General features: G+C 43.0%; 1 protein-coding gene across 2 annotated transcripts in view; it reads left to right on the forward strand.

Moving 5' to 3' along the window:
* Nucleotides 1-652: 652 nt before the first annotated feature.
* Nucleotides 653-25,413, forward strand: part of NCK2 (NCK adaptor protein 2) — an 85,286-nt gene continuing 60,525 nt past the window's right edge. The window contains exons 1-2 of one of the 2 annotated variants that reach the window (XM_066984773.1): nucleotides 653-975; nucleotides 2,533-2,625. The gene's annotated coding sequence lies outside the window, so the exon portion shown is untranslated. The remainder of the gene's footprint in view (nucleotides 976-2,532; nucleotides 2,626-25,413) is intronic. The other variant, XM_066984764.1, reaches the window with a different exon arrangement.

Genomic DNA, 25,413 nt, shown 5'->3' on the forward strand with positions numbered 1-25,413 from the left:
ATTTCTGGAGGTGTTCAAGGCCAGGCTGGATGGGGTCTTTGGGCAACCTGGTCTGGTGGGAGGTGTCCTGCCCATGGCAGGGGGTTGGAGTTGGGTGATCTTCGGGGTCCCTTCCAACCCAAATTACTCTGTAGATCTGTGGGGGTGGGATGGGGCTGGCAGCACGACAGAGGCCGTACCTGGCACCGCCATCTCATCCCTCCACATCACCCTTTCGACATCTGTGGGACCTCCCACGTTTGGCCACTGGTGGATGACCCACACCACGGTGTGCGGCGGCTTTTGGGATGACCACAAGCCTGCGGCTGGGGCTTTTTTTTTTGGCCAAGCCCCCCTCAACTTCGAGGGGGTGTCGGGGCGTCAACTTCAACACGGGGGGGGATGGTTGGGGGGTGCGTGTGCCGCGGTGCCCCCCTCAACTCGAGCGCTCCCGGGGGGGCACGGAGCTGCCCTGCCCGGCTCGGCACGGCTCGGCACGGCTCGTCCGGGCCTTCCTGCGGGGGGAGGAAGGGCGGCGCTCCCGCAGCGCCAGGGGGAGCCCGGGGAGCTCCTCCCGCGCCATCCCGGCAGCGGCAGCGGCAGGAAGGGCCGGGCGGGGGCGGGGGCTGGGGCCGGGGCTGTGCCTGTGCCGGGGGGGGGGCGGGCGGGCGGCTGCCGGAGGAGGGGCCGGGGACGGGGCCGCCGCCGGGCGCTGCGGGCAGGGAGCGGAGGAGCCGGAGCCGCCGAGGGCCGGGGCCTTGGACGCGTCCGGAGGAGGAAGAGGGAAGGGGGGAGCCGGCCCCCAGCGGAGCACGCAGCCCGCATCCGCTCCGGGGAAGGGAAGAGGGAAGCGGAGGGGGGGGAGCGAGCGAGCGGGCACCGCCGCCGAGGAGACAAAGAAGCGGAGCCCGCCCGGGCTGGGAGCCTCCTCCCCGCCCCGCTCCGCTCCGCTCCGCTCCGCTCCCCGCCGCCCGGGCCGGGCCGGGCCGAGCCGAGGTAAGCGCGGTGGCGGCGGTGCGGGACGGGCCCCGCGCCGCAAACTTGTGGCGAACGGGGGGGGGGGGGGGGCATGGCGGCGGGGGGAGGGGTGGGTGTCACCCTTGGGGGGGCAGGCGGGCGGTGACCCCCCCCCCCCATCCCAGTCCTAATCCTAATCCTAATCCCAGTCTCCATCCCCCGACAGCCGCCGCTTTGTGTCCGGGGGAGGCGAGTGGAGTTGGCCCGGGGGGGTTGGGGGGTCCTTTGGGTGGGGGGCCGGCCGCCGTCCCCCTAAAAGTTCCCGTGAGGGGGACCCCGATGGGGCCGTGTCCTCGTCCCAGGGGTGAAAGGCGGCAGGCGGTGGGGAATATTCTCGCAATGCCCCCCCCCCCCCCCCCCAGCCCTCTCTCCATCCCCTAGCTTCCACTTCAGAAGCCCGAAAAAGCAATGAGCGGGACAACGTAAGACCCAAAACCGTGGGGTTTCGCCGTGAGCGGGACGACAGAAAGCTTTAAAACCCCAAAAGTTAACAGCCCCCCCCCCCCCCAGGGCAAGGCACAAGCAGGGTGCCCCACCGCCTCGCTGGGTTTTGAGGTGCCTCCGTGGATTAAATGCGGCACCCGCTCACCGCCGTCTTGTTCTTTTGTTAGTTTCAAACTTGATCGCTTCCCAGCGTGCCTCCCCTAGCCGGACTCCGCTCCTTTTGTGTGCCGTGAGGCAATATTTGCTCCCCGGGAACACGCCGCCTTCGTGGCCGGCCGACGGAGGAGAGCTGGGCTCGTCGTCCACGAGTGGCCTTCATAAACACGGACCTCCCCGGCCTAGCCACGCGTGCCTTATGTCATCGAGAGCCGGGGCCGGGAGCTTAACATGGAGGAATCTGAAAGGGCTGGCAGGGCAGGAGCTCGGCAGGAATGTCTCCCTGAGAGCGCTGCTTCTCCTCCTGCTTTTGAGGAATCTTCAGCAGCCAGCACCGCGTAGATGGTGGCAGGGGCACAGCGTGTGCGGGAGGGAGGATTAGAGCTTCTGGAGGAAAATTACTTTGTAGCTTCTCGGAAATACCCGGGTTTACAGCTCTGGATATTGAAGTCTCAGGGCTGGCCCCGGTCGATTTAAGCGGTCTTGTCCTCGTAGCTGACTTTCTTGAAACTTTGACAGAAGATGTCGCTTTTGGGAGCAGCGAGTAAACGTAGAGACAGAAGGCACCTGTACTGCTAAGATCAAGACAGTAATTAGCAAATATTTTAATATAGGCCATGAAACAGATATAGACTCATTGCAACGTTAGCTCTCCTTGCAGCTTTTCTGTCACTGCGCTGTTAGCTGCTGTACTAGCCTTTTACCTCTGCTAGATGATATTTCTGATCTCTGTTGTGGTACAGTGGGACTCAGGATCTCTTTTGCTGTTTTTCTCCAAAACCAACAGCAGAGTTAGTCACTGATTGAATGGATGGTTGATTTTATTATGTCCTTGCTGCTGAATATATGATAAATCCCAAACTTCAGCCTTTGCCTTGCTGCTGCAATGAAAAGGGAACTTATCCCTTTTTTCTCCTTCCTCTCTTTTCTCTATAGTTTCCTGCCTAGCTGCTTGGGAGCGTTAAGGAAAGGTATTTGCTCTCTTATGTGTCACGTCACATCAACTGTGTGCTAAAGAAGAAGGACAAGGTCAGCAGCATCTGCTTTGTTTCCAGCCTTTGTATTTTTTTTTATCTTGGTGTTGCTATTGACATTTGTTATTCCTTTTCTCATGGTGCTCATGGCTTTCCTTAGCAGTTACAGTAGTGACTCAAAAGCGATGTTTGGGCAGTATCGTTTGCTGGTCATAGCCTCGAGCAGCAGCAGAACTACCTGAAGTGTCCTTCTTTTTCATGCCATACAAGCATAAAACCTGCTCCAGACTCACAGAGGCAGGTGCTCTATCAATTTACTTGCTGCAGGATCAAAATCAAAACCAAGATGTCTATGAATCTGATGGTTACGGATGTTCTAGAAAATGATTTCTGTTTGAGAGGACTTGTGGTTTCTCAGCCATGGCTCTTCCCTTCCCTCTCCTGTCCCCTGTGCTCTCCGAAAGGGGGGTTGCTGGCGGGAGTTAGCAGAGATGTTTGAAAGAAGGTACCAACAAAACCAAGATGCTGCCGTATTTTGGTTAGTGTGGTCAGACCTGAGGTAAGGTGCTGGACACACCGCTGAGCTGAAGTAGGTCATTGCGCGTGGTCTGGTCTGCCTGTGCTGTGAGCTGAGGCGCGCTGCAGGCAAGCTGCTGTCTGCTTCTGCTGAAATAATAAACTTACAGACAATACCCTTTATCCTTCTATTTACCAGGCATACAGAAATGTTGCAAAACGATAGCTCCCCCAGAGCCTGAGAGTCAAGGATCCCTAGGAGTTCCTGGATTGGAAGGCCTTCACAGACAACAGGGGTGGCGTTTGTGATGTGGCAGATAGGCAGATAGCATTGTTTCTTCCTCCTAAAGCACACAGATGAGGCCTATACAATTAATTTAACTAGCGTACTCTCATGTGGTCTTTTGAAAAAGATGCTGGATGAGACCTGGTGACTTCTGCCTTTTGAAAAATAGCTTTTCTGTTTATTTTGCTTTGCAAGTACATGAAGGTTGGCCAGCCCAGGTATCCTAAGCTGTTTCCTGTTTTAAGGTGCTCCATTTAATTTTTTTCTTGCCTATTCAATTAGATCCACTAGTTTCCTCATCGTAACGTAGTCATCGGTGTTCTGCCCAGTTAAACTGTTGCTCTGTTTAGTGGTGGGTAAAGCGATTCTTTCAAGTGTTGTTTTTTTTTTTCTAGAGTAATCTTTTTCCCCTGTCATGAGGATTCTTAATTATTTCATAAATGCTAATGAAGTGAGTAAATTGGAAGTGCATTGACATATGAAATATATATTTTTATATCCCATTAAATATATATGACGCAACAAATGAATTTGTCTCTCTCCGTTAACAAACTGAGTTCCTGTTTTAAAACCAGCATAAATAACTTGGTGTGCAGTGAGGTGGCTTGGCGGCGTACATTCTTAAGCCTTGGTAGAGTATTGTAAATTTAGGGAATTCCTACGCAGAGAAATAAATCTTGATTAGAGAACAGCGACCCATTGCATTTTACATTATTACAGGTATTGCACAATAAACCGCTGTCGGTGAAGTTTTAGAAATACTCCTGTTGAGAAAAACGTCTGTTAGAGTGGAAGCTCAGACGTGGCAGCATGTCCAATATCTGTTCAGAGGGGTAGAAACACACTGCGTGGCTTAGAGGATTTTTCCCTCTATAGGTTTGTTGCCCTGCTTTTGGTCCTGATCTCGTTAACAAGTGTTAATATGGTAACATGTAACTAATGGTCATTATTCTCCGAAGCACAATGGAGTGAACGTGCTGGAAATTTTGCTAGATACCTGAATTGTGAAAAATGTTGCATCTCTCTTAGTCATGAGAATACAGATGAAAAATGAATGCAATACAGGTGCATTTTTAATCTAAGCTGACGAAACTTGATCCAGTTTTACTCAACCTTGACTCATTTAAGTTATTGTCTGCAGACAGCTCACAGCTATATAAATAGCTATGGAAATGTGAAAACAGGTGCTGAGAGATACCACAGGTAGAGTGTAGCTGAAACTTTACTATAGAAAACCTACTATATTTAGGACGTTTACAAAATCTGATAGTAACGTGAAGCAAAAGTCAAACAAAATACATTTTTAAAATTAAAAATGGTTTTGGAATGAAAGTGCAGTTAGATGGTAGCTCATTACCTCATAGGGTTTCAGGAGGCTGTGCTGAAACACATTTGATAGGTAGGACATTTTCTTTGTCTGTCACTTAGCAGGGACCTAAAGCATCATCTATGGAAGAGTGTGGATAATGTTTGCTGTGTCAGGGCCGGAGCGTTTAGCCAAAATGGATTAATAACCAAAAATAAATGAGCAGGCCTTCAGATTTTTTTTCCTTTTGTGGAAAGTCAAATTTTAGCCTTAACCCTTTTACGGTTCTTGAGGTCTAGAGTGTTCAGAGTATTTGTGGGGGCTGTAATAAGGAGAAATGTCAGGGATATGAAAGCAGACAGCCCAGTTTGCGAGAGGAGGATGCTGAGGCCCCTTGGTGAAGCAGGAGCGCTGAGGCATGTCCTGTTAGGGTGCGAGGAGCTGCTCTGAGGCTGCTTGGCTGCCTTTTTGTATGGGTTATGCTAGGTCAGCTTGGTGCAAATCTGGGGAAGCAGTCCAACTGCAGGACAGTGGGAGCAGGGTTAGCAAAAAGGTCTGGTCTGCGTGGTGGTTTGGCCTTTTTTGTGTGTTTTTTTTATTTAAAGAAGATAAAAGCTGTTAAAAGCAAGTCTAGTTCTCTTATGATTTAACTTCATTGTCCTTACATTAAAGAGTAGTCGCTGAGCATGGTTTTAGAACTTACCCTTCGGAAAGAGAACAGAACATTGCAGGTTGGGAATGCTTTAGAAAGGAATTGCGTTTATTAAGTAAGCAAAATATAGGTTAAGTCTATGGTTGTAAATATAGGATTTTCTAACTTGTCCAATTTAAGATGACCAAAGTCATGCTTTTTTGTATACTGATTAAGTTACTTCACTATGTAGGAAAAGAGTAGTCCCTTCTCAGGTTTAGGACAGAAAGAGGAAAAGAAGAGAAGGACAGAAGAAGAACGCTAAGTCCAGCTAAAACTTACTGTACACATAGGGAGTTAAATCGTTGTATAACTCTGGATTTCTTTAGGGCATTCTGGACTAATCAAACATTTCAAGGAACAGCAATAAATTAAGCCGCCTGTTTAGCAAAGCCTGGCACTGATAACAGCAGGGAGGGATCCCAGGTATCGATCGGCACGACCTCCTGCCTTTAATGCACGGGGAGCACCCTCGGCACGGCGTGGTGTGGCTGTTTTTCCTTCCTGTCCTTGCAATAGCAGAGCGTTGGTTACCTTCGTTTTCTCCCCCGCCCATTGTGGGTCCTGACGTGGTTCCAGTGCCGCCTCGGGCTGCTGCTGCTGGTGATGAAGTTACTTCTGAGCTGACATCCTAACGCTGTTGTGGATGGAGGCGAGGGAATTATTTTGAACTTTGTAACGTGGAAGGAAAGATACGCGGCTGTATGATAAGATACGTTCTTGTGGTGAGTTGTGATAGCTGTCACGACAACAAATCACATGCTCATTTCTCTGAATGGATGGTGTGCCTCCAAACATACGAGGGGTGTTACCCAATTTGACAGGTCTGGAAGGATGACGTGCCGGGGATCCTGGAGGCTGGGGCTGGATGAATGTTCCGTCTGGCTTCACAAAACTTATTGCAGGTTTTCCTTGGTTTTGAGCTCAGGTAAAAAAAACGAGTGCCCTTTGGGTTTCTTTTGTTTGTTTGTTTTGTTTTTTTGAATAGATTTAGTGTTTGTTGAAAAGTTACTTAGTAATTTAAGTTTGAGAGTTTGCCAGATTAACAGAAGAGAAAACATATTTGTACGTCATCTGGTCACTTTAAAGATCAGTACGCTTCAAAAGCTTTCAGTGTTTTTATTAAGAACTTCAACAAAACCAGAAGGACAAGTGTTGAGTCCAGAGCAAGCACTTTATTTACTGATCTTTATTTTGTTTTTTCACGTAGTGTTCCTGCTGTCTTGCCAGGGAGCGTGCAAACACCCGTGCTAGGAGCGCTGCGGAGTGCAGGGCAGGGAGCTCACACCTGTATAGATGGGCTGGGAGAGCAGGGACGGTGGCACAGACGTTTGGTTTGGTTTATTTTTGGCCTCGGCTCTTGTTTATTCATAACGTTGCACTTTCAGTTAGACAGCTGGTTTTGGTTTAACCAGACTCCAGAAGTCTTGTCAAGCTGAATACAAACCTGTAAATACTGATTGTGTGTATTTAGGTTGGGAATGTTATGCTGGGTTATAATCCTTAAGTATCTAGCACCCTGTGGTAGCCCTGACTCAACTGATATGCAAGCAGCAGTTTTTAATGAGTAGTATTTGACTTTTTTATTATTTTCTATTTTTTTATTTTGAGTAGTGCTTTGTGGTTTTTTTAGCAACACTGTCTGTGCCTGTACCACAAAAGAATTAAAAATAGGTATTTAGCTGCTGAAAAAAGCACCATTTTCGTATCCTTAGTCTTTCCTACCAGAACTGCACAGAACCCTGTTGATGCAGTAACTTTGGTACTGTAAGCTAAGGCACAGCATTTTTCCCAGTGAGTATTGAAATTTTGTGAAAGTCCATGCTATTTTTGGAGCTTTGTGGTTTTAATTAAGAATGTTTTTGTTCCAGTCATAAAAGAAATTGGCTACAGTATATCTTGCTTAAATTTGTTTTCCTTTAATCATTACGTCTTGAATAAAAAAATATGTAGATGATGTTTGTAGGTATAAAGGCTGAAACTTTTTACATCAAAAGAGTGTAAGCCTTTTAGAGCAAAACATATTGAGCTTCACTGTGTCTGTCTTTTAAAAAGAAAAAAAAGGTTGAAAGAAAAACAGTGATCAATATCCTTCCTTTATGTTTTCAGTTTGTAGGCACTCTTTCTGCTAGTGCTGTGGGGATAACAGAAATAATTATATTGTGGACTATTCATAAATTCACACTGTTTTGAATTCCATTTAATTCAAATAGAGAAAGAAGTTAATGCTAATATCCCAAATAATTAATGCTATAATAAAGGATCTGCCTTCCACTTGACACTGAATGACTTATGTTCCATTACATCAAAAGGCTTGAATCATTTTGAGCATTCAATATTAAAAATCTAGTTCATGAATATTAGAAATTTCATCAGATCTCTCTCAGTGAGGACTGTGTGGATTGTATTGGGTTTAAACATGGGTAATAATAAAGCTTGTGTTTAGCACGAGTATCAAAATATGACACATCGTTTTTATGAGCTCTGAGGCTCTTAAGGGATGCGCGGGGAATCGTAATGAACTGTTACAGGCCTCCTATGACAGGAAACTATTGAAGTCTGTGCAATGTTGTTCTTGGGGCTTTGTGAGCCTTCTGCCGCGAGTACTACCTTGTCATACTGACGGCTGTACTCCGCTAGGGCCTTTTCCATTTCTGCTGATCAGAGGTTCTGGCTGTTTATTTTGTTCAGATATTCCTTTTGTCGACCCGGAATGCCAGGAAGACAAGTTGTTAGAGCTTAGTCACAATGTTTTTTGTTTTTTTTTTGGATCCCAACTTTTCCTGTTGTTACTGCGGCCCTGTGAAAATGCAGGCATGTGCTTAGCTACTGCTAGTGGTCCTATTGAAACGCCTGTCTGTATTTACAAAACACGAAGCTAAGCCCATAAGTATGTCTTCTCGAGTCAAGAACCAAAATTGCATTGCCGGTCATCTATTTTTTTTTTTTAAGCTATACATTCTTTAACTTGTCAAGACATGCATGTTAAATTATGTGCTGAACTCCTGTCTGCAGTGTCATACAGCCAGACTCAACACCTATCCGCTAACTAATGACATAACCCTAAGCATTTCCATAAAATTAGTCGGGCTGCTGGTAGTTTAGCCTTATTTAATGAACGACAATACTGAGATATAAAAACAGGGATGAATCAGGCGGTGGTTGATGGAATGCCTGCTGAAGGTGATGGACAAAGGAAAGTCTTTACTGGGAAGAACAAGGAATAGTTTAGTTTGGTGTTTAATTTTTAAAATATGGAAAGCTAGAACTGAAAACAGAAAAGCAGATTGTATGAAAGCAAGAAAAAAAAGTAAAAAGCACAGTGCAAGAAAAGCCCTGAAATGCTTTGAGAATTCTCTCTTTTGGAGGAATTGAGATGTGTGTTAATGCTGATTGGGGAAAGTTTTAAAAACTACTTATTTCAACACATTTTAACTATAATACATTGTTTAATGGTGTAACTAGACATAGTTGATAAGTCTTTTCAGGTTGTCCTTGTGATTTATCTGCTGTGTTCTTTGGTTTTCTTACTTCTGGATGAATAATTTTAGTGGACAAGTAGTTGGGCATCTGGGTTCCTTGGAGGTAACACAAGCTACGTACTCATGTTTAAAAGATGATACCACCTGTAACTGCAAATTATGGTATCTGGACGAATGGATATTGTCTTGCTCTTCTGCAAAAATGGCATTCGTATGTTAGTAAGCATGCGTGTGTAGCATCAGAAGCAGCTTTAGTATTCAGTATGCTGTGCTTGCTAAGTAGCTAGTGTAATTTTAAATGCTGCATTCTTCAAAGATGGGAATCCTGAGGTTGATGCCAGAAAATCATGAATGCAGGTAGTCAAGGTGGAGTTTTACCAGACAAGATTATTTTTCTGATAGTTCAGGCAGAGCACCTGTTGCTATTTTATCAAGTCCCTTCAGCTACCAACAAATCTAGTAGGGGGTTGCTGTGCTGTGGCAAGTGCTTCCATTAAAAGTGGTGCATTCACTCAAAATGGCTTATGGTTTTAGATGTGTAAGTGTCAAAATACTTCAGCATGTTAAAATAAAATAACTTGAATATATAAATATAAGGTCAGAATATGGGTACTACAGGTTAACTTTATTAATACCATTTCTGTAGTCTTTATTAAGCTTTTGTAAAAAATTGAAATCTCGATTTACAAGCAGTCATAAACTGTTTTCATAACTGCCCTATTTAACAGGTAATACCTAAAAATGGAAATACAGTGCATTTTAGATGCAACTCTTCAAGGTCTTGGCTAGAATCGTGCTTACGTATTTAAATAGTCATCTTTCTTTACCTCCACTTTCTGCTTGTGTCTTTAGCTAACTGTAGAAAGAACGCATTTTTGAGATGCCAGTACCAGCCTGGGAAGGCGTGTGCGCTTCAGCAAAATAATTGTCGGCTACCCGGAGGTTGTAAAGTCTCTTTTGCCGTTGACTATGTAAAGAACAGCTTGGCATTTCGAGTTAGTTCCAGGTGCAGCTGGCAGTTTAAAAGTTGTTTTCCAGTGTACAAACTAGATGTGTTTGACAAAGGAGTGGTTGGGAATCAGTAACCGTGGGACTCCTGCGTGTCACCTCTGGTGTTCTCTGCTTATGTGGGAGGTGCCTGTGAAGGTCCAGGGCAGGGTTTGTAAGCTGCCAGCAGTTCAAAAACCAAGATCACGAAACATAGCATCACACAGCTTCAGTCACATCCCCCAGCCAGCTGCCACCCACCAGCTCTCAGCCCAGCTGGCTTGGGCTGGGGGGAAATAAATCCTATTTTGCCTTTCAGCTTGGGGAGTTTGTGAGTCTCTTCCTTCCTGCTTTTCCATTTTGTGGTGTTTTTGTACGTAGCTTTGAGTGGGAATAGACTTGAAAGCGAGTGCATATATTTTGGAGTTGTCTATATTCCATTCATATGGCGGAAATATTTTAGCAATTAAAAAAATCATTAAATGAAACTAAAAACCAACCAACCAAAAAAACCCCTTATATCTAGCGTAGCATATTTCTGCTCATTTAAAAAGTAAATCAGCAAGAGCTGACTCAAACGCCACAGTTAAAATTTGTTAAAAAAAAAATAAAAATGCAGTGGGTGAGGTTTCTGAAATGAGCACAGCTTATCCACACTTTTGAACCCTTGTTTGCAACATTTCTGTAGAATTGTTTTAAGTTGGCTTCTTCTTCCTTTAATGTCTTCTGGCAGTGCAGCAGGATGTTGGGTTGGGCTCAGCTGGAAGGTGAGTTCCCACACGCTTCAGTCAATAAAAGGTTTTCACCAAATAAAAAGAAGCACTTTCACACTGAGGAAAAATCGTAAGGTTTTGCGTCGGTTTTGTATCGTTTTCAGTGCAATTGTTTTAAAACGGCAGTAAATTTGCAGACGGCTGAAACGAGGAGTGCTGTGTTTTTGTAGCAGTCCCGGGGAGAAGGCTGTGTGGCTCTGCAGCTGCGGTGCGAGCGCCGTGGCAGGACATTGTCTTTCCTCCCACCCCCTGCGGAAATCCCGCAGCCCCGTGCCCTAACCCCTCTTTCAGAGCATCCGTGTGTGCCTCCTGCCCCCAGCCTCCCTTCTGTTTCCTCCGCAGTCCCATGTGGGCGCTGGGCATCGCCTTAGAAATGCACGTGTTGGGATTAATTCACTTTCCGAGTGGCTGTCGAGTAGCTGAATGGCATCCTGCTGGTGTGTCAGAAGCCCCTTGTCCAACAGCCCCCTCATAAAGTCTCTGTAGAGGCTGTTACTCGTATATCCTTCACGTCCAGGGAGTCATTCCTTGAAATTAACAGCTGCAAAGAGGATTTGGCTGAAGATATTTTTGTTCTTGCTGTGATGGCTCACTATGCTAAGCATGTAGTGCCACACCAGCCACAAAAGCACGGTCGTCCGCTTGCTTCATCTGTTTGGGATGGGAGTAAGTACGTGGTGCCTTATGGATTTTTCTGTCGGATATTGTACTTTTCTATTTTCTACTATTTCTACCGTATTTTCTATTTTCTACCTACATATGTGCATGCCCACAGCCTGGTATTTGGGAATGATTTGGTAAATATGAACTGAATTTTTTAATATCCCTGTGGCCCATCTGGGGGTAGGATTTAGCAGTGTGAACTGGCTTTGGGCTAAAATGGATCATAAACCCAACTTTCCCTCCCTCGGCAATGTCCTCCTTCTGCTTACCCACTCTCAGCAATTTTGTTGAGGTCCAGCTCTGGGTCTCAGTGCGATAGGGAGTTGCAGGAACAACAGATATGGTCTTGCCTAAGTATTTCTGTTTTCCAATAGCTAGATGTTCATTTCTTAGTAATATTCCTCATAACATTGTTGTTATGAAAAGTCTGTTCTTTGGTACTGAAACGTAGCCTTAGGTTTTCAGCTTGTATATGGGCTTTAATGTGCTTTGTGCCAGTCGCTAAGGATCCTTAGTGCACTCTGAAACTTTATTTCTAAGGGTAGGTACAGGAAAGTGAGTTGGAGACTATAAAACTTGAGCTTAAAGAGACTGAAAAGAGGGATTCATGATTTACACTCATTAGTATTAAATCATTTTGTAGCTTAAAAAAAAAAGTGTGAGCGTACTTCTAAGACTGTTTTCTTCTATATTTATAAAAGATGATTCTTGGTGTGTACCATCTTAAACTGCAAAGTAGGCACAAGGCAGGTGGCTAAGCTGTTGACCCTTGTAATCAACAACTTATATATCTTCAGCTAGTTTAGCTTGGGAAGAAGCAGTAGAAAAGTGATTTTTATATGAAATCACTAGGTGAATAAACTTGTTCGTGAAGGAAGGGCTTTAATTTTTCTCTGGTATGTCTAATTTTTTATCATTATGTGTGGACTTACAGAATGTGCTCAGCTGAGATTGATCACTGGTGTGTGAAATGACCAAATTATAACAATGGAGAGTTTTCTGAGGTGGGTAATATATTTTCATATGTAGCTTCCAGCAATGAGTTTAATACACTGAAGGCCACATTTTCAGTGCTTCTGTTATTGAAATGTAGTGCTCTGATCGTTTTTCTACTGAACTTCAATTTAGAGCTTGATCTGGAAAACATCCAAGGAAAAAAGCATCAAAGGAAAATAGTAAGAATTGTCTCAGAATGCAGGAAGATCTTTAAGTGTAAAATTAAAATATGCAGAAAGCTTAAAAAAAATTGCACAGAACACCTTAAAGGCTAAATCTGTAAGTGAGAAAGGAAAATAGCTTTACTGGCTTGTACCTTGAAGTTGTAACAGTTTGCTAACCTTGGGCCCAGGAAGTGAACTTCTGCGTTCTTACTGTTTATGCCTTCATTTCCCATCTTGAATCTTCTGGCTTTGCTTCAGCTAAGGGGTTGTTACCATTTTAATGATAGATCCCCAAGGAGTATATTATTACTTGCAGAGCTCTGGTTTGGTTCTCTGCTTCAGTTCAAAGCCACCAGTCGAACTCTTCCAAAAATGTAATAAACCGAGTTAGGATACTTAAACCACTTACGCATGAATATATTTAGTTAACTTTTCAGAGACTTAGATTTGGGACTTTGGGAAGAAAAAACATATGTGAAGAAGAAAACAGTGATTGAAAGAAGAGTATGCATAGCTGAGAATCAGTGCCGTCTTCTTAACGTTTTAGTTGTGACATTGTAAGAATTGTTTTTCTAGATATTTCTGTCTAGGATAGGTCCTTAGGACCCAGGCAAGTCCTGTATTGCTGTCCCAAATGTAGCCAGGCTAGTATCCTGCCATTGACAGTGGGTGTTAGCTTTTGCTTCAAAGGAAGGAAATCCTACAGACTAAAACCCCATTGTAATAGGAAGCCAATAATCTGCCTGCTGCAGAGGGGTACGATACTCGTGTATTTGTTAAATCTTAATTCTGCACTCAAAACAGCTGTCTTGTTTTATAAAACTTTGTCTTTCTATCCCGTAGTTACTCCAGAGAGCCTTAGGACAGACGGCTACCGCAGACTTGTAGCCCCTCGTGTGGCCAGGAGCCAGCCTAGGTGACGGCGCGGTTAAAAGTCGGGCCCAGCTGCGTGACCGTGCCTGCACGGGCAGCTGTAGTTGGAGCAATTCCGCCAACGGTGTGGAAATAGCAGTGGGAGGACGGCAGCGTGTGTGCAGCTTCATTAGCTGACTTCTCTTCTGCTTCCCACGCCGAGAGTTACAGAATGTGATAGATGGTGAATTTCAAACCGATGGCCGCTGTGTCTTCCTGCAAGCAGAAGACCAGAAGGAATTTCTTCTGTCTTATCCAGAAACACCTCCGTGTATCATACTGAAGTCTCTCTCATTTCAGCTTCCCCAGTGGGATTTTCCTTTCTTCGCAGCAGGTCTGGACGTGTCAAACTCAGTCTTGGGTTCTTCTTGAGTTGTTCTGGCAGCACCAGCAGGTGGTTTCCGTGCAACCTGCAAAACACATAGAAAGTACTGTAAAGTGCAGGGGTTTTGTTTGTTTTTATTCCACCTTGCAATGAATCTTAAAATCTTCAGGAAATCTAGCATACTTCGCTTGTCTGCTGGGCACAGTAAAACTTTGCTGTAGCATGTGAAAGCTACTTTTCATCCCACCCACAAGCTCAGTATGCCTAAAAAAGCCCAGATACTGGCTGAGGGGGAGAGGTCTGCTCATCAACCTAAATCTCAGCAGGCATGGTGACTCTTTTTTTTTCACTTCTTCTTTTATTACAGAGGACTCGTCTGCCTGCTTTAGTTTCAACATTGTCTTTGCAGCTCAGCCCACACCTTTTTCCTGCTTTTCTAGGAATAGGTTCCCTAGATGGCAACATCAGCAGCTGGCAGCTCTGTGCTCATTACGCCTGGGGGAGAAAAGCACTGGCTTTCTCAAACCCCACTGCCTCCAGCAGCAGTGAGTAGATGCGCTGTCGTCGTTAGCAGATGCAAGTGGCAGCCACGCGGTAACCTCGTCTCTGGGGAGCTGGAGCAGCTGAGTGGATCCTGGTTTGGGACGAACAGGATTCATGAGGGCATTGCAACAGTGGCTATGCAGCGGTAAATATCCCAGTTGCTGCTGCCATAAGGTGCTTTAGGTGCTCACGAGTGGTTTCTTTTCATTAGAATAGAAGTGCTGTTGTTTGGTAGCATCCTTCCCTTCTTTTTTGCTCATAGACGTTCTGGATGACTCTGATTACAGAATCACCTGTACTTGCTTTCAGTCTTTCCAGTACCTCCACGTTTTGGAGAAATTATGTAGATCCTCTGCTTCCAAAACAAATTTTTGCTGTGGAATAAGCACATAGGAAGTTCTTCAAAGACTCTCGGATCCACCTGTCTGCAGTAAGATTTTTCTTAATTTATGTTTGTGTGTTTCAAAAAACTAAGTACCACCCCATAGCACCTCTTGTCAGCAGAGTTATTATTTGTTGTTCGTTTTCATCCTTGGGGTAAAAAGATATTTATTTGCTAAGGTAATTTAGATCCAAGAGACAACATAAGGATAAAAAAACAGGGAAAACTGAGCGTGCCAACAAAACAAAAGAATAATTTTTCATTTATGTCTATTGGAAAATACTATGATCTCTGATTTTGACTTTGCTAAAGAAAGCAAGGAAGAAAGTCATTCCAGCCATGGAATGTGATTTGAATGCAGCTTGCTAATCCATATTTTTTCATATTTTTTGAAAAAGGATCATTTGGTCACAGATTGCCAATAGTGGAAAGCAGACGTCCCTGCAAAGCAGAAGTTGTAGTGGAAGGATGAACTAGTTGCTTCGTACCTACGGCGCAGGACTTGCTCATTTTGGCAACAGCAAGATGTTTAGTTCAGCTCAGCCAATTTTTTGAAACCTCACCCTAAATTGCTTAGTTTGGAGACTATGTGGTTCTTTCAGCCAGCAGGAGATCTTATTTGTTTCCCGGGTTAAAAAAAAAATATTAAAATTATATCTGTTTGCTAATTGTTCTGTAATTTTTGAATGTTGTTTCATAACGTGCACCATTAAACTTTGTATGCAGGAACGGTAAGAAGTAATTATTTCTTCTTCAGTTGGTTCACGCTGAAATAGCCATAAAACTCTTGATCCCAATTCTCCACTCTTCTGCAGCGTGTAAATCATTTACTTGGTGCCACGAGTGCAACGCATTTGTATAATTTGGGTATCAATGTTCATGTATTGTTTCTGCTTCAGTCTCACTTAAGGAAAGTGTAAATAACTTTACATCGTTGTAAAACAGTAGGGAAATGGGCCTCCACGAGGTAATGCATTAGATTTATTTTCCGGGGCGAATGAAGAGGTTCTTTGAAGCCTGATCAGAGCCTGAGCTCTCCGGTTGTGTGCAGTATGAAGTTGGTGGCGTTTGGGTAGAATCTGTTGGCTTCAGGAGTTGTGGGCTTTTTTATTATTATTATTGTATCTTTTTTATTGGGATTTTATATCTCTGGAACCGATACTCAACATATTTCTGGAAATGACAAATGCACTGCCATATGGCACACCAGATTTCAAGCCACTCTGAGGTGCATGTGCGAATTTTAGAGTGCCTGGAAGAAATGAATGAAAACCACATTCTCAATTTTTATCTATTGCGGAGCTCTGTAGGCAGATGACGGGGGAGGCTTTGAAGTAAATTCAGCTTGAGGGATCGCATGCTTATTTCTGAGCTGCAGCCCTAATGCAGCAAGGTGTAGATGTAATTTATGTGCCAAAACGCACGCTAATTTCAGGACTGTCGGCTTATGCGAGGCTGTGTTTATTCTCACAGATGCTGAGGAATAGGGAGCCCGTGCCCTGCGCTTCTTTTTGCTCCTGGCAGCTCCGTTACCATTTTCAGTCATTAATTTTCTACCATTTCTATGAGTTAACCTTTCTTTCAGGCTTTAATGACTGAACTTAATTCTTACGTATGGTTGAACTGTTATTTTTATATCCGCGTCTCCTTCAAAAGTACCCTATTGATTGTTTTTCCTGAGTAGCTTTCTTAAGCTCTCGTTGGTTAGCAAAAGCTGAGGAAGTTTTACCGGAGATCTTTGTCCCAGGGTTGTTTTTAATCCCAGAGAATCTATGAAAACTTGTTAAATGTAGAATAGATGTTTGGGGAATTTGGCTTAGGTTAGAAAAAGCATCTCAGTTGTCTGAAGAGGCAACTAATAAGGTAGTTCATTATTAAGATCAGTTACACACATTTTTGACAGAGTTAAAGATGATGAATTTTAAAATCTCATTTCTATATGAGGAGGGGGAAATCTTCTTGGGGCGTATGTAATTTGAATGATTAGTATTTTGCTTCAGAAGTCACTTAGCTGGTAGAATTTAAATTTAATTCTGTCTTCCTTTAGCAGTACGAGACAGTTCATTGGGGAAAGGGTTACTCTACTAAACCCTCTCCCCCCATTTTTTTTTAAAGCAGTTTTACCTTGCTACAGCGATTGTTCCTAACAGCTTCCAGCCCTGCTTGTAAGCTCACCCTTGTGTGTTCGACCATCTCCGTAGCTCGGTTCAGCGCCGTGTGCCCGGTCACTGCCGTTTCTGACCTTGGGACGGAAATGTGGTTGTGCATTCCCACCGCAGAAGCAGCATCAGCGTGGAGGGGTGCTGTTAAGTGATGTATGGCAGTGATGTGTGTGTGTGTGTGTGTAGGTACTAGCAGTTCTTCCTTCTGCAGTGTCCCAGTGGAAAAATGTTTTTCTTATTCCTGGGAAATAATCGATTCGTTAAGCCTATGTTAATTAATACACCCGTTTGGCAAGGATGAAGCTTCTGCTGAGAAGGACTGAGAAGCAGGAAGGTGCGGTTCCTGCAGGAGCACCAGGAGCCTCTTTGGGGCATACGCTGCAGGCTCCCCTAGTGCATCCCGGGGTGCCTTCCCCACGTACAGGTACAGGTAGGTCACTGTTGTCCCTCCTGCTCCGGGCATCTTATCCAGAACAGGGGCTGACACACAGCGTGCTGTTTGTTCCTGATGCTATAAGCGGGTCCCGTTGTGAGATGCAACTCTCAGATTTCCCTCTGTGCAGAAATGTTGGTTGTAAAATAGCTTAAGAGCAATGTTAATACACCATGGCTTTGTTAGGAAGGCGTTTTTCTTTGTGTCTTCATCTGAAAACTCCTCTCTCGCTTTTTCTAGAAAAGCTGTGCATGTTAACCTTTTAAGAGAAACTCTTAAAATCGCCAAGTGAATGTGGATTCAGACATTGGAAGAATCCCTGTACACTGAACCTTTTCATCTTGTACCTTTGACTTGGATCAAAATTAACAACAAAAATCTCCACAGTTGTCTTCTGAAAGGCTGGCTTGAACACATTAATATTTTAGTTTGTTTTCAGGATTAAATTTTAAGCTGTCAAATACAAAACTTCAGCTGAAACCTGTGATGTTTTGGTGCAATATTCAGTGTAGGTGGTCTACGTTTTCTGAACTGTTTATAAATGTCTCTAAATTTATTAACTCTGAAACTTAGATGTATCAAAAAGGATGTCCTTCCCTAGGCTATTACCTTTATTTTCTGTCCGATTGTTCTGAATAATTTTAAAAATTGGTTATTAATGACATTTATATGTCATCAGCTTAATTGACAAAACAAAACTGCACAGTGCTTCTGTATGTGTTTTCCTTTCCCTTGTCTGTACAAGGAATTACTAATTGCATAAAATCTTTCTGCCTCTTTTTGATGTCTTTTTGTCTTACATTTTGACCGTTTTTGTCCTGTTTCTTCCTCGGTTTTTGCACCACTTGACCTTCTTATTTATTTTCACACCATTATATTTTACACCAGTCTCTTGCTCCGTATCTTATGCAAGGCGTGGGATCTTTACCAGTCGCTTATTAAAAGACGAAATGAGTGCTTAGATAGCAGATTTAAAAGACATCAGCGAGAAGCAATTTGGCAGATCTCTCTGCAATAAAATTAAGAAATGATTGCATGCCCATTCAAGCTTTAATCTAGATATTGCAGGTAATGACAGTAATGAAGATGGGAGAGTATGGTCTAGCAACCAGAATATATCCCCTGTAGATTTGGTACTCTGGTTTACACTTTGGTGCTGTTTGCTTCAGGTCTCCAGGGCTTTTCCAGAACTCAGGCTGCCTTCAGGCAATCGATGTACAAATACTTTTTAGTTCTGTAAGTTTTCCTTGAAGCAAGTTTTTTTTTTTTAATTGTTTTTATCATTTGGTGGTAATTAGCCTGAGTCAGACTCAAATTTTGGGGGAAATCCTACCCAACTGAGACCTACAAAACTTCTATAGTTATTTGGGGACTCTACAGTCTTACTCTGTTTTTCAGTAGTGCTTTTGTATAGGTGTGCGGGATACCTTCAGGGTTTGCAGATGTGTTCCTTAGTCTGGTGGCTCACTCTTTCAGTTGACCTCATAAATTGGAGCAATAGGTGCCAAGAACTTTTTAAAGCTTGTGTTTGTCATCTTGCCTACTCTCTTTCTTGTTAGCATATTTATTTGTTCATCAGAAGGCCAAGCAGTTCTCTGGAAGTCTTGGAAAAGAATTTTTCTGCTTGTGGATATATTAAAAGGATTGATCGGGAAGCAATGCTGCCCTCCTTTGTGGTGGTTCTTCCTTCAAGAATCTGAAGCTTTATTCCGCTGGAAGGAATTTTCTTACTTTTCTTTTAGAGGAAGCCTGCCAGCTTTTAGGTGTTACATCTAAAACTGGCTTCAGAAACATAACTTATGCCAAGTGTTTAAGGCTTTGCTATATGTTTTATAATTGTAACACAGCTTTCTTCAAAACTACAGCACTGATCGGTAATAGCCATACGCATCCATGGTAGGTAATTTTGGTGGATACGCACTCCTGAGGGTTGCTTTTTTTCCTGTTCTCCTATTTCCTTTGTGTTTCACAAAATGAGATGGTAATCTGTCTGTAGTGAAAATCGGTAAGCCCAAACTGCTCTGTTCCAGGTGTATTTCGAAATGCTGAATATTGTCTTTCCCTTCTTGAGGTCATTAATATACGTAATCAGCAGGAAGGCTAAGGTAATTGTAGTTGAACAAATAAGTTTGCGCACGTAAACGTACTACAACAAGTTGGTAAAATGTAAGGTGAGAATTGGTTTTTGGCAAAGGAACAAATTAATGGCATACTTCATAAGGAGGCACAACCAGTATTAGATGATGCATCGTTCATTTTGCCCTCACTATTCCTTAGTGGTGGTGTGTTTGGTTCTGATTGTTGGACCGTCACCAGAATTTTGAATCCTGTTTGCACAGGATGTCTGTTCCTGAACTGATATTATTTATAATTCTTTGATACCATATGCCAAATGTGTTAAGAATTTGAAGCTTGTTTCACTGCTTTCTTGAGGTATCTGATGCTTCCAAAAATGCAGTAACTATAATTTAAGCACTTAGAGCCTAAATACAGACTACAGTGTTACTGTCTTTGAAACTCCTTGAGTTTTACTGGGAACTGTTTCTTTATATTTGTCAAGAGGAAAAACACTTGTGGCATCTGTGATATTACTGATTTAAATGGAAGGCTCCTCTAATTGATTTTTGAGAGCCAAAATTGCGTGTTTGCTTTAGTAATCGATGGGGAGCTTCTGAGGCTGTTACCCTTGGATGTCACGGCAGTAGGCTTTGTGTCCCCAAGGAGAAGTTTGTGTTCTTCCACAGCCGGAGAGGTGCAGCTTCTCAAGAGAGTATTTACCAGCGTAGGCTACTGAAGGAATGGTAAAATAAAATGAAAGCAGACGTGATGAACTTTCTCTAGAAATGAGGGGAAATCATTCCACTTCCTTAGAAGGAAACCAGAATTTTCCCAGTCATTTAAATATGCAAGTACCTTAAACTTAATGTTTTCAGTTCCTTATTAGATTTTCAAACTGGGAGATACCCTTAGCTGTGCTTTCAGGCAAGACATTTGAGTCAGGAAGTTGACACCTTCATATTTTTGTAGGTGAAGCCTACGTTCCTCAAGGTCTGTTACTTGGCTCAAAGCTGCAGGTGGAGTGGGATGGTAATTTGGGGTCTGTGGTCCTCAGCTCTTGTCAGGGAATTCCCTGCTACACCCTGCCCATATTTCTAGGTCTACAATGAAGATAAATGGGAGGGAGTGCTAAAGTTACTACTAAAATTATTTAACATGGTGACTGAAATATTTAAAAGCCAGTTCTGGAAGGGTTGAGCCTTTCTGTTCTGCAAAGTGTCCAGATTTGGGCACTCGTTTTGAAAGCGGATGGAATATGTTTACCTGGCGTTCATGTTTTAACAACAGATTGTGTGTGTAAATGTCAGTGTGACATTTTTATTTCTAGCCCACACGACAAAGACGATTTAGTCAGGTCAGCTGCTAAAGAATGAGCTATTCAACAGGGCTCTTATGCATCCTTTAGAGAGAGCTCCGAGTGTGGCAAGTGCTTACTACTAAATGATGTTGAGATTTTTTGTTTGTTTTTTCCCCACTGAATTCGTGGAAAAAAAAAGGACATACCTCTGAACATGTCTAACTATAGTAGTTGCTGGGTAGTGGGATAAGTTTAGAATACTGTAATGAAAGTAGAGGGCCACATGATTATAATATCCATAAAATAACTCCACTGAAGTGATGAAGTGTTCAGAGCTTCTGAAATGTCTGCAGATTTACTTTGCAATATTCAGCAATGAGAATTTTTTTTCTTTTCTTTTTTACAGCCAGTCAGGGTAAGAGCTTACCTAAAAAAAAAAATAAATAAAAATCATATCACCTTTTCTATAGAGTTTCAGTTTGCTCTCCCCTTTCTACTTCCCAATCTGACGTTTCCCTGGATCAATGTGATTGCTTACCCAAGGGAGTTTAAAAGTAAATGACAACCAAAAAACCAACCAGTCCAAACCAAACCATGATGCCTTTGGAGTAGAAATTGAATTCAGTGGGTTGTGGTTGGTGGGTATTTTTGAATTCTCCCTGGAACACGTGGCAGACAGAGACAATTTGGAGCTGCCTTTGTTATAAATTAAATTTTATTAAGCTGTGATTGCCACCTATATCATACTGTAAAGATGGTTGAAAAGCATGCTGGTGTTCGTTTTGTGCAGTTTATTGTCGCGCCGTATGGGACTTAAATGAGATCTAATAGAGCAGTAATTGGATTTGCAGTGCATGTATGACAGAGCAGGATTCATGATACTGCTGCTCTGTGTGCTATGGAGAGCAAACGCAAAAATGAAATCTCTTGTAATAAAGAAGTGGCAACAAATAGATTCCTCGAGTATATTCTTGCTCCCTTAATAAATAAATTGGAAGCTGAAGAAATTTGTTCTCTAGGCTTTGCCTAAATGTGTCTGACAGGCTACTTGACTGCATGGTTCAGCTGGAAGTTATTTTTTGAGTAAACCGTATGGTGGGGGGTTTTTCATTGTAAAATAATAATTGAAGTCAGTCATATTATTAGGGATTTTAGTTAAAATTAAAGTCTGATATTCCACGTTATGCTGTGGCATCAGAAAACGTGTTAAGTTTCTGATTTGAATTTGGTCTAAACTTGTAATATCCCGAATTGCTGGCTTGGAAAGGGGTCTCTGCACATGCCTGTAGAAGTCGCTTTGAGATTAAACGTACTGAGCAGGTGAAGACTGTAGCTGGTCTTCACAGGCACTGATCTCAATTCAAACTGTCTGGAGTCGTATAGCACAACCCAGTGTTTGTGCATTACCCATTTCTTTGAATTATTTTTTAAAATTAGCTTCCCTTTCTCCTGAACTTGATACCATGTTGATAGCAGAAGCACTTATGGTATATGTGTGGTATATTCGTACCTTTCAAAGTGTTTACTCTGGTGATCCAGGATCAGGGTAAGAAACATGGTTTAAATCAGCCTGGTGCATTTCATCATCATTCACTTTATTTATTTAAAAGTTTAGTTATCTATTTGTAATTAAGATAAAGGTTTCTAGTTAGTTTTTAGTTAGTAACAACTTATATTCCTTCAGTTATTTGTCACCTGCATTTTTGTTAGTTTAGCAGCCAATCTCTTGGATAGCTTCATTTGAAACACTGATAGACTTGTACTTACCTATATTTTCAGAAGCAGTTACTTTAATATGCCTAAAAAAAAAAGAAAAAAATCCTTCCCTTTTCTTCGTTGAATTAAAAGGCTATTTGATAGTTGTGTGTTTTAAAACCGCAAATAAACAGAATTCTGTGGTGAAGTTCAGCAAGCTGCAAATGCCACATAATTAAGCAGTAACAGACACTTCCAAAGGTAAAAGGGAAATCGGTGGCTGGAATAGTTTAAGGAAAACAACAAAAGCAGCAAGAAACCATATGCTTGAATTAAATCAGCCGTGACAAATGGTATTCAGGGTTTCAGTATTTAAAGGGGAAGAATTTTATTATTGTTATTTTGATTATGTAAGCTTTAGATCAATGTAGTTTGTGTTTTTGGGAAGGTAATTCCAGTAGTCAGACATATGCAGCCTTGCTACAGCAGAGCTCTCAGTTACTGCCTACCAGTAGCTTTCTAAAAGCCTATGGAAAATGTCGACAATTACTTGTAATTGTGGTTTATAATAACAGCCTGAAACTGTAGTCTAGAAAAATACATTGGGAGGGGAAAAGAAGTTTTGGAAAAAAATGCAGTGATACTGGAGGATGTAGAAGTAAGCAGAAATCTTTTAATTCCTGGAGTCAGTACACCTTATTTGTAAGAAACAAACCTGGAAGCTATTATCTTGTGGGGGGCAACTTTGGACCACGTAATTGGCTTTGACCTTTTGCCAGATGTCTAGTGGTTCTTTTTCCCTCTCCCTTGTGTCCAGATAAATGTCGTGCGTTCAGGTTTTTGTTCCCTTGTTCTGGTTTCAAGTGTGGAGCTGCTTATGTAGCTAATCTGTGCTTACAATTATTTCCACTTCTAACCCCAGTAGGACTCTCTTTTGGGGTATTCAGACAGAAATGACATAATTGGATTTCTGCCCAGATACTGTATATAGATAGCTTTGGAGATGTCACTAATTTGACAGCTGCCATAGGAAATCTTGGGTTTTTGGCTATTGTTACAAGGCCTGCAAAATTCTCATTGCATTTTCATTTGTTGTCTTTTTTCACTGAAGTGGTGTGAATAAAATGAGTAGAACAAGAGACCATCAGATGTGGGCAAGACAAGAAAGGGAGAAAATCGGTGCTGAAAACATCAGAAGCTAAGCTGTTGCCAAATTTTATTTGGATATTAGGAGATTTGGGAATATCTAGTTATCATTCAAACAGCAGTAATAGCAGTGCCTGTGCTGCAGTAGTACCAAAGCTACGTGAACGTTTCTGTTCTTCCTTTCCACCTAAAGTGAAATTTCTCAGTAATTTCAGAGAAAAAATGGTTCAACGGTTTCCTATCACAAATTTGGAAGAAAAAAGAGGTGGTTTTAGGATCTCTGTTCTTGTGAAATAACTATCTAATAACTCAAGTATTTGTTTCTTTTCTTGGATCTGAGGAACCTCACAGTTCGGTTTTGATCTGCAAATTCGAGGTGCTGACTTTGGTGACTGCTGTTCTGCAACATCCAGAAAAACACGGAATCACAGAATGGTTTGGGTTGGAAGGGACCTTAAAGCCCACCCAGCTCCACCCCCCTGCCATGGGCAGGGACACCTCCCACCACACCAGGCTGCCCAAAGCCCCATCCAGCCTGGCCTCGAGCACCTCCAGGGATGGGGCATCCACAGCTTCTCTGGGCAGCCTGTGCCAGGGCCTCACCACATTCTTAGTGAAGAATTTATTTCTGATGTCTAATCTAAACCTACCCTCTTTCAGATGAGAACAAGGCCTGGTCTCGGCACTTCCCCCTTGCTGTTAAAGCAGTTGATCGCCTCTCTGCTGAGGATGATTGGTTTTTGGCTCGCTCCCTTCCTCCAGGTGCACAGTGACTGGGTATGCAGTGATGCTGGAGGCATTGCCAAAAGAAGAGCATCTTTTTTCTAAAGAGTATGCAAGCTCTGCCGTAGCCTCTTCAGGCAAACTGCACCTGAAATCCTGGTAGCACAAACAGGAGCCGTTTCACTGTGAAGGGATGGCAGCAAGAGGTCCAGGCACCCTGGCCCTCAGGCTAAGAAATCCATAATGACTTCAGCTGAGGGAACAAGTTAAAGAAATCTGTCTCAGAATTGCCACCGGCAGAAAGAGTAGTTTTGGCAATGATGAGGTGTGTACTCGGGCTCTGTATTTCTTCCACAGTAATAAAAAATGCAGGGGTGTAGAACTGGCATCAACAGACAGTAAATGGGAAACTGTTAGTGAAACTGGGGAAGGGGGGGGGGGGAATCCCGTAATTAAATTGGAGCATACTCAAATAGCACCTGGTGGTAAAATCCAGCAATGCACTGATTGAAAGGATCTTTCCTGTGGGAGGTGCAAGATATTTTTGTCCCAACACATCTGTATATCCAAGGCTGGGAAATACTGTCATTCCAGATGTAACGTTTTTCCAAATGTCCTTTGATGGCCCAACTGAAGGAAAAAAAAAAAGCACAGAATCTGCTCTGTGCGCTTCCTCTGACTCCCGTCATCTCCCTGGAGGTTTCAAAGACAACCACTGACCTTGCAGTAGCCCTTCTAACATCACTGTGTCTGTAGCTGTGGCACGGAGAGAGCCGTGGCACTGCTGTTGAAAGGCAGACAAGAGACTTCATTGAAAGCACACATACAGAAATAGGAAAGATTTTCTTTTTGACTAAGAAATAATGAGTAATTTAGCAGAACAGGGGCTCTGATAAGGGTTACAGCTGGACTTTAACATTGAATTGCCACTGAGCTAAGCATGCCTTGCTCCGTTCTACCATAATAGTTGCCTGAAAGCTCTCTGTAGCCCCTCTTACAGTCCATTTTCTGTTACGTCTCACCCCAGAGCAAATTTTTATCTGATTGCCTAGATGTGAGATTTCTTCACTTACTTCAAACACGTGTCCCTAGCCAAGAGTGGTAACCAGGAGTGTCTGCTTTGTGTTGCTCTGATAATCTGCTAGTGACTAAGTGTTGCATCCTCCCGTGGTAGCTAATTCATCAGAATCTGTGGTTTTTCACTTCTCCAGAAGGCATCTGTGAATGCCTTTTTTCAGTGGAGGCAAGCATTTTTACTTAGATGTGCAGATCACTAGATTACCGTAAAGACAATATTGACGTG

Source organism: Anser cygnoides, chromosome 1 (genome assembly GCF_040182565.1).
Source record: "Anser cygnoides isolate HZ-2024a breed goose chromosome 1, Taihu_goose_T2T_genome, whole genome shotgun sequence".
NCBI lineage: Eukaryota > Metazoa > Chordata > Aves > Anseriformes > Anatidae > Anser > Anser cygnoides.